Consider the following 8,218-nt stretch of genomic DNA (forward strand, 5'->3'; position numbering starts at 1 on the left):
ATTATATCAAGATGCTGTGTGATTTAAGTGTCAAACATAACAAAACACCTAAACATACAAGATACAGATATTCAAGCAAACAAACATCATTCTTTCAAATATTTCGCAATATTGTTATTCTTAGGATTAACGATAAATTTATGTTTAAAAATATTGGATTTGAAGAAAACGAGTATGCTCTTGACAGAGGATATCCACCCCCCCCCCCCCCCACCCCCCCCCCCCCCCACCCCCCCCCCCCCCCACCCCCCCCCCCCCCCACCCCCCCCCCCCCCCACCCCCCCCCCCCCCCACAAAAACAAAAACTAGCCAAGTTGAATGATCAGGTATCGATCAATTTAGAGACCTCGCGATCATTTTTACCAGTGGACAACATCCTTGTCCGGAGAGCTTTACTCCCAACGGACCGATGTTTTACTGTTTACAGATTTTAATATAGAGTTTTGTACTGATGTGGCAGGGACTGGTATTTATGTTCTGTGTTGGGGGGACACTATTATAGGCAAAAAGCAGACGATTACATAGTAGATAAATAACAATAAAACTAGCCAATGTTGAATGTACGTCCAGGTATCGGATCACAGGACTTTAGAGACTTCGCGATCATTTTACTAGTGGACAAACATTCCTGGTCGGAGAACCTACCTCCCAACGGACCGATGGTTTACCATTTTACAGATTTAATACTGCGTGTGATACTGATTTGGCAGAATGTATTCTCTCTCTGTGTTTAAGCCACTGTTATAGGAAAAACAAAGCAGACATAACAATAGGGACTACAATAAAAATCAATCCAGGACACATTTTTAAATGGCTTGTTAATGATACAAAAAAGTATCGGCAGGTATTGATTTTATTATGTAAAGTAAAACATTTACATATTATGTTATTTGCTTTTTCAGGACTGCGATTGTATAAAATTTGGAAGACATTATAGGGTGTTTGCATTAAAAATTTTTTATATTTAATAGAAAAAAAGGAACGTCTCTAAGTAGAAACTTTTGAACTTATTCCTCCGCTTATCATAGACGACCTAACTACAATACAGTTCCTGTAACATGAGATTGATATGAAAACATTTGGCAGTTTAAGTAATCCCAAAAAATTTCACGGCTGTTTCGAAACCTAACCAATCAGAAAAAAAATACTCCATTATATGTGTTCAACAATAAACTGTAGAATGTGACATCATTAACAGTACTGAAACAAAAACTCTGCTTACATTGTTTTTCGTGTGTGCTTTTTTTGCTGCCAAAGTCGTTATTTATAAAATAAAACGTATCTAGAGTCACTTTGGGATTCCATGTGGACTAATGTCTACCATTCTACAATAACAATTTTAATAAGAAAATGTATTATTAACCACAGTTTAAACCTCTTAAAAGACGTCCTCCATGGTTTCAGAGGGCACAAACAGAGATTGGAACTCTGTTGTTAGCTTTCATTAGTTACTCTTACAACACATGTTCTGGTATTATTGGAAATATGTTCTAGTAAAATCCAGCTGTAGGTTATATTACTATACCCGAGTATGAGAGCCATGTTACTTCAAATCACGTGTCATTTCAATATATATAATTAATTGCTCATTTAAAGATTTTTTTTACTTTTCATTAAAGGAAGTGGATTATATTTTTAACACGTTTTTATTAAGGCTTCGGTTGTATCTATGTAAAGGAATCTAGGAGCATAATTTTTCCCAACATATTTCCAGAGTCTGATTAATGTGCAACTTTGCATACGTTTCAAGGTCCGGATGGACAATTGCAATATATTTTGATCATAGGCGGGGCCTAGTTTTCCCAATATCCCTGTATAAGTAACGTCTGGATTAAAAAAATTCTTTTATAGATTCTCTGTGATAGAGCTAACGCGCGATCTGCGCTAACCCAGCGTTCAACTCTCCATTCGTCTCGGTATTCGGATGTGCTTGACTCTCTTAATATAGTAAAAAATTGTAGTAGTCATCTAGTCTCTGCCATTTCTAGTGTTTACTTGACAGCCAGATCTCTAAGTACACGACCCCATGCAAGTCTTTGTTTAGTATGCATTACATAATACTAATTTGGGTTGTTGCTTTACAGAAACATACATAGTTTTTTTATCAGACAAACCCTTTAGTGTTTTTTTAACTATTCCATTTCATCAATATTCCAAATTTTTCTTGAAATTTCCAATTTTATTTACTATAAAATAAAGTTGAAAAAATTTACAGTTTATTTTTTTATACATTACCGAAGACGTATAGCTAATAAATTAAATAATAAAAGTACCAAAATATGGTATATTCAAGTCTGAACTACAATAACCATTATTTTTATTAGTATGTGTTATGTTTGATATAAATATATAATATCAAAAAAAAAAGTTAAGGGCTCCCGTGGTGTAATGGTAACACATTCACCTGGCAAGTGAGAGATCCGGGTTCTAGTCCCGGCGGAGCAAGTACTTTTTTGGGGATTCAATGTTTATTTAAATTAAGTAAGGCTAATGACATTTTTACTATTTAATGTAAATAAAAGTCATTTGACAGGTATTAGTTCTTCCGAAACATATGTTAGTTTGCTTAATTTTAAAAAAATATGTGACAGATACGGCCCAAAAACAAAATAATTGAACCGGAAAAAGTGAGGATCTGGTGTGTAATGGGAGCACATTCACCCGCAAGTAAGTGATCCGGGTTCGAGTCCCAGAATACAGCAATTATATGATAAAATGATTTACTATACACAAAAAATTCTACTTATTTAAGGGTGTAACATTTTATAATATTATATTTCAAATAAGTAATAGCTTTAATACAGCTCAGTAAGAATGATAAATGGTATTACTAGCCAACAATTACGTCCTATTAAATACTTCAAATACCTAACCCTCAAGTCTGGCAAAGGTGTTTAAAACAGCCACAGTTCCTTGGTAGCTTAGATGCCAGCCTTCGATTTTTTACAAAAAATAATTAATCTAAAGAGAACTGCGAAGCTACGAGTCTCCAGGGATCAAGCCGACATCTTAAGTGCAAACTCGAGGAGTCATATTGAGTAGATGCAGGTTGCTATTTCCCCGTTGGTACTTTTTAAAGGACAGAACCTTTAATGGGGTAACCCATGACAGAAACGCACCAAGCGGGAAAAAAACCTCTCCGACCCGACATCCTTAATCTTTGGCTCGCGGGTTGTTTGCTGCTGGACAAGCCTATGTAGCACTTAGTCGAGTAAGATCTTTAGACGGTATTTTGGATTGAAGAACTTGATTGCTCTAAGTTAACAGAAATACCCCATGCAATAGGGAAAGCTTTAAATGAAATGACGAGATTGCGGAATGATTCGTAAGAAATACCACATTTCCGCAAGGAAATAATTTATACATCAACTAAAAAATGAAAAATAAATAATAGGGGAAGAAACTAAAAAAAAAACGCTTTTTTTAGGAACCAAACTAAAAAAAACCCAAAACCTTTTTTGAAAAATTATTTTAAAAAAAAAATTTTTTTTTTTTGGGGTTTTTTTTTTTTTTTAAAAAAAGGGAAAAAAAAAAAAAAAAAAAAAAAATTTTTTAAAAAATTTTTAAAAAAAAATTTTTTTTTCCCCCCAAAAATTCAAAATTTTAAAAAAAATTTTTTTATTTGGGGGAAAAAAAAAAAAAAAAAGGGGAAAAAAACCCTTTTTGGGAAAATTTTTAAAAATTTTTAAAAAAAAAATTTTTTTTTTTTCCCAAAAAAAAAAAGGGGGAATTTTTGGGGGGAAAAAAAACCCCCGGGGGAAAAAAACCCCCCCAAAAATTTGGGGAAAATTTTTTTTTTGGGAAAAAAACCCCAAAAAGGAAATTTTTTTTTTTTTTATTTTAAAAAAAAGAAAAAAATTTAAAAAATTTTTTTTTAAAAAAAAAAAAAATTTTTAAAAAAAAAGGGGGAAAAAAAAATTCCCTTTAAAAAAATTTTTAAAAAAAAATTTAAAAAAATTTTTGGGGGGAAAAAAAAAAAAAAGGGTTTTTAGGGGGGAAAAAAAAAAAAGGAAAAAAATTTTTTTAAAAAATTTTTTTTTTTGGGGGGGAAAAAATTTTATTTTTTAAAAAAAAAAATTTTTTAAAAAAAAAAATTTAAAAAATTTTTTTAAAAAAATTTTTTTTTTTTAAAAAAACCCCCGTTTTTTTAAATTTTTTAAAATTTTTTAAAAAAAAAAAAAGCCCCTTTTTTAAAAAAGGTTTTTTTTTTTTTTTTAATTTTAAAAGGGTAAAAAATTTTTTGGGGGAAAAAAAAAAATTTTTAAAAAATTTTTTTTTAAAAAAACATTTCCCTTTTTTTAAAAAAAAAAAGGGTTTTTAAAATTTTTTTCCTTTTTTAAAAAAAAAACAAAACCCTTTTTTTTTTTCCCTTTTTTTTTTTTTTTTTAAAAAAAAAAAAATTTAAAAAATAAAACGGGGAGTTTTAAAAATCCCCCTTTCCTTTTTTTTTAAAAAAAAATTTTTAAAAAAAAAAAACCCAAAAAAATTTAAAAAAAAAAATTTTTTTTTTTTTAAAAAAAGGTTTTTTTTTAAAAATTTTTTTAAAAATTTTAAAAAAAAAAAAGGGGGGGAAAAAAAAATTTTTTTTTTTCCCCCCCCCAAAAAAAAAAATTTTTTTAAATTTCCCTTTGGAAAAAAATTTTTTTTTTAAAAAAGGGTTAAAAATTTCCTTTTTTTTTTTCCGGTTTTTTTTTTAAAAAAAAAATAAAAAAAATTTTTTTTAAAAAAAAAATTTAATATTTTTTTTTCCCCTTTTGGGGTTTAAAAGGAAAAAAAAGGGTTTTCGGGGGAAAAAAATTTTTGCCCCCTTTTTTTTTTAATTTTAATTTTAAAATTTTTTTAAATTTTAAATTTTTTTTTAAAAACCCCGGAAAAAAAATTTTTTTCCCCCAAAAAAATTTTGGTTTCCCTTCCTTTTTTAAAAAAAATTTTTTTTAAAAAATTTTTTTTTAAAAAAATTGGGAAAAAAAAAAAGTTTTTTTCCCAAAATTAAAAAACCAAAAAGGCAAAAAAAAACCTTTTTAATTTTTAAAAAAAAAACCCCTTAAAAAAAATTTTTTTTTTTTTCCAAAAAAAATTTTTTTAAAAAAATTTTTTAAAAAATCGGTTTTTTTAAAAAAATCCCAATTTTAAAAACTTTTTCAATTTTAAAGTTTATTTGTCTTGTAACACGGTCTACATATGATTTTAACAATTTACTGGAAATATAAAGCATTTTGGGGCCACTAGTTAATTTATTTTATGACATTCTCTTATATGGTCTCATATACACATTACGTTTTATTTTTAATTTCCTACTTCGCACAATGGAATGTGGGCATTTTTAACCTAAAGAGGATGATGAAACGTTATCCTCTACTTTATATTAGATCATTGGCTTACAAAAGGCTAAGAAGTCACGTCAAAACTTTTATAATTGTACATACAAATCAATAATGCTCTTCATTTCCCAATATTGTACTGTGTTACAATCGAAATGTAAGGTCTCACGAGATATTAAAATCATCACATGTACGTGTTCACGATGACAGATGCACCGTGTATATAATGGCTATAAATAGATATAATGAAGAAGAATTATATCAGATAGAGGATCGGGACAGTGACATTTATTATCTTAGTCACACATGACTCGCCCTACTAAGTCGGTGTGCAGCCGTGCCTACAGTATAGGGTGATACATTTTAATATTTACTTGTTTACTTTTATTAATACGAGACCACGCTACTCACCTCACCGGTACCTGTTTTATTGCCTCGAATTCAACAATGCGAGCGATATAAAAGAATCCAATATATTCCGATATATATTGATATCATAAATTAAGTGCCTTGACATTGAGCAATATTCGATTGAAGCACGGCAAACTAACCTGTTTCTGTTTACACATAACTGATATTCATTAGTAACAAAAGCTCCTTTGAACATTACCGCCAAGAGACTACCGGATGGACAAGAGCAACTCTGGTAGTATAACTTCATAACACCAATAGCCTATACAACTCACTTACCTTTGAAGTCAAACTTACTGGTCGAATTAATAAAAGCATCTTCTATACGTTCAGTTCATGGAACATTCAAGGAGTGGGGTATATCAATGGTCTACTTAAAACATGTAGTCCTGAGTCCTTTTCCTCAGATATTTATAATTCTTTTAATGATGACTAATATATGTTGTAACACCAGTAATAAATTATTGTACATCGATGTTTACCATTTTTAAAACAAAAATTTTATATTAAATTAATATAATAGAAGAAGGATGATAGAGAAGAATTGGATGTATCAAGGTGATAAGCGATGAATGACGAGCTACTGGTGCTCCCAGTTCTGTAACTACCTTGACCTCGCCTTGTTTAGTGCTGACTTATTAATATTGTACATGGTACTCTGCCCTTCTCTATATTACACTTCTTGCTAGGTCTCAAAACAGAGATTAATAAAATCCGTAATCAAGGTAAATTGTTCACAAATACGAGGTATATACATATTGTTATACTGATATTATGTTCTTAAATAGTAAGGATTTAACTCCATGCCCAGTAATAAAATATTTCTTGCAATCCTTTCCCAAAGTACCCAAACTGAGAGAATAGTAAATGTCGCCGGTACTCTAGAGTAAGATGTTGATCGAACTTGATCACAACTATTGAAAATTTAACATTTCCTTTGTCTTAAAATTTGAAGGAAAACGTGTAAGTCATGTTGAAGGATTAGGTAACTTGGTTTGGAACAGTTCGCCATGTCCTCAAGTTACCATAAAATTAGTGTTATACTTTCATTGAAGCCAAAATAGTCAATCATGAGTTCAAGATCCATCTGACATCAGAAATCAACAAATATAAAAGTGCCTTAACTTTACTCTCATTGCGACCAATAACCACAGAGAAAATATTGAGCCATTTTCAGAAAGTGTCCGTGTACCTGCAATTCAGGGCTTCCTACGATGCGCATTCTTCAATCATGGCTCATAGGTCGTGTTCATTGAAATGTTCATAAATTTGAATATTCCTCTACAACTACGGACAATTAATTGTGTAATTAGTAAAACGACAGCTCCTAAAGTAACCTGTTAACTAGAGCAGGTATAATGTCTCTTTCAAGTAGTGAATACTACGACTATGGAGGAAGTTATATTATCTAGAAATTCCGTGACATACCTTTTCAAACCTAATGCTTGTACAGATTAAGAACTTTTATAACTGTTTTGCATGATTTTTATACCAATAAGAGTTGTAAGCACATAATAGGTTTTCAACATTATATTTTTAAAATGTGTTTAAAAGTATCCAGTATTGTTATCTCTACATTTTCGGTTAACCTATAATAATCCTTGATGTGAAAATGGCGCATATAATTGGAATTTATAGACTGGAATGTTTTTGAAGAAAATCCTAACTATTCTTGTTTGTCTAGATATTTTTACTTGATTTTATAAGGCCATAGAAAAATGTATTATAAAACGTTTTTTTCCCCAGCGGCGTAAAAAATAAGATTATTAGAAACTTATATATTAAATAAACTCTCCAATAATATAAATGAGCTGAGAGGACTTGAGTGTCGATGAATACATTCTTGAAGCTCTTGTCTTATTGGAAATTATATATTATTTAAACAAACTCTCCAACAATATAAAATATATTATTATATTTATATTATTGGAGAGTTTGTTTAAATTAATATATAATTTCCAATAAGACAAGAGCTTCAAGAATGTATTAGAAACTTGATGTGATTTTTAGGACTTAAAATGTAGAGAAAGCCAATGGTATTAACATATTTTGTTGTTATGTTGTTAATTTAAATTTTGTTCTCCGCAATTTTCCACTAATTTTTACTATACCTACTCCATTGTCTCCCTAATCCTTTAAACAAAAAATGTCCCTCTCATTCGTTAAAAAAGCGAAAAAAGCACCATAATGGTATGAAGGAATGACGTAAGCAAACTGACAACCTTACCAGTTTATTTTCTACTTTATTATTCGATTCGTAATATCATAGATGAACATGTACATCCATTACAAATTAATATTCCCAGTATAATCCACTTGATTACATGTTCGTTGGTAAGAACCACACAATGTATCCATTAACTCCAAAGCGTACAATTAGCAAGTATACAGTGAATGGCTTAGGATTCAATCAATTGAGAACATTTCTGGTTTGTTTGATGGTAGAATGTGGTTCAAGCACTGACGTCACGTAAGTCCCTTGTTTG

The sequence above is a fragment of the Homalodisca vitripennis genome, chromosome 2, assembly GCF_021130785.1.
Source record: "Homalodisca vitripennis isolate AUS2020 chromosome 2, UT_GWSS_2.1, whole genome shotgun sequence".
In the NCBI taxonomy this organism is placed as follows: Eukaryota; Metazoa; Arthropoda; class Insecta; order Hemiptera; family Cicadellidae; genus Homalodisca; species Homalodisca vitripennis.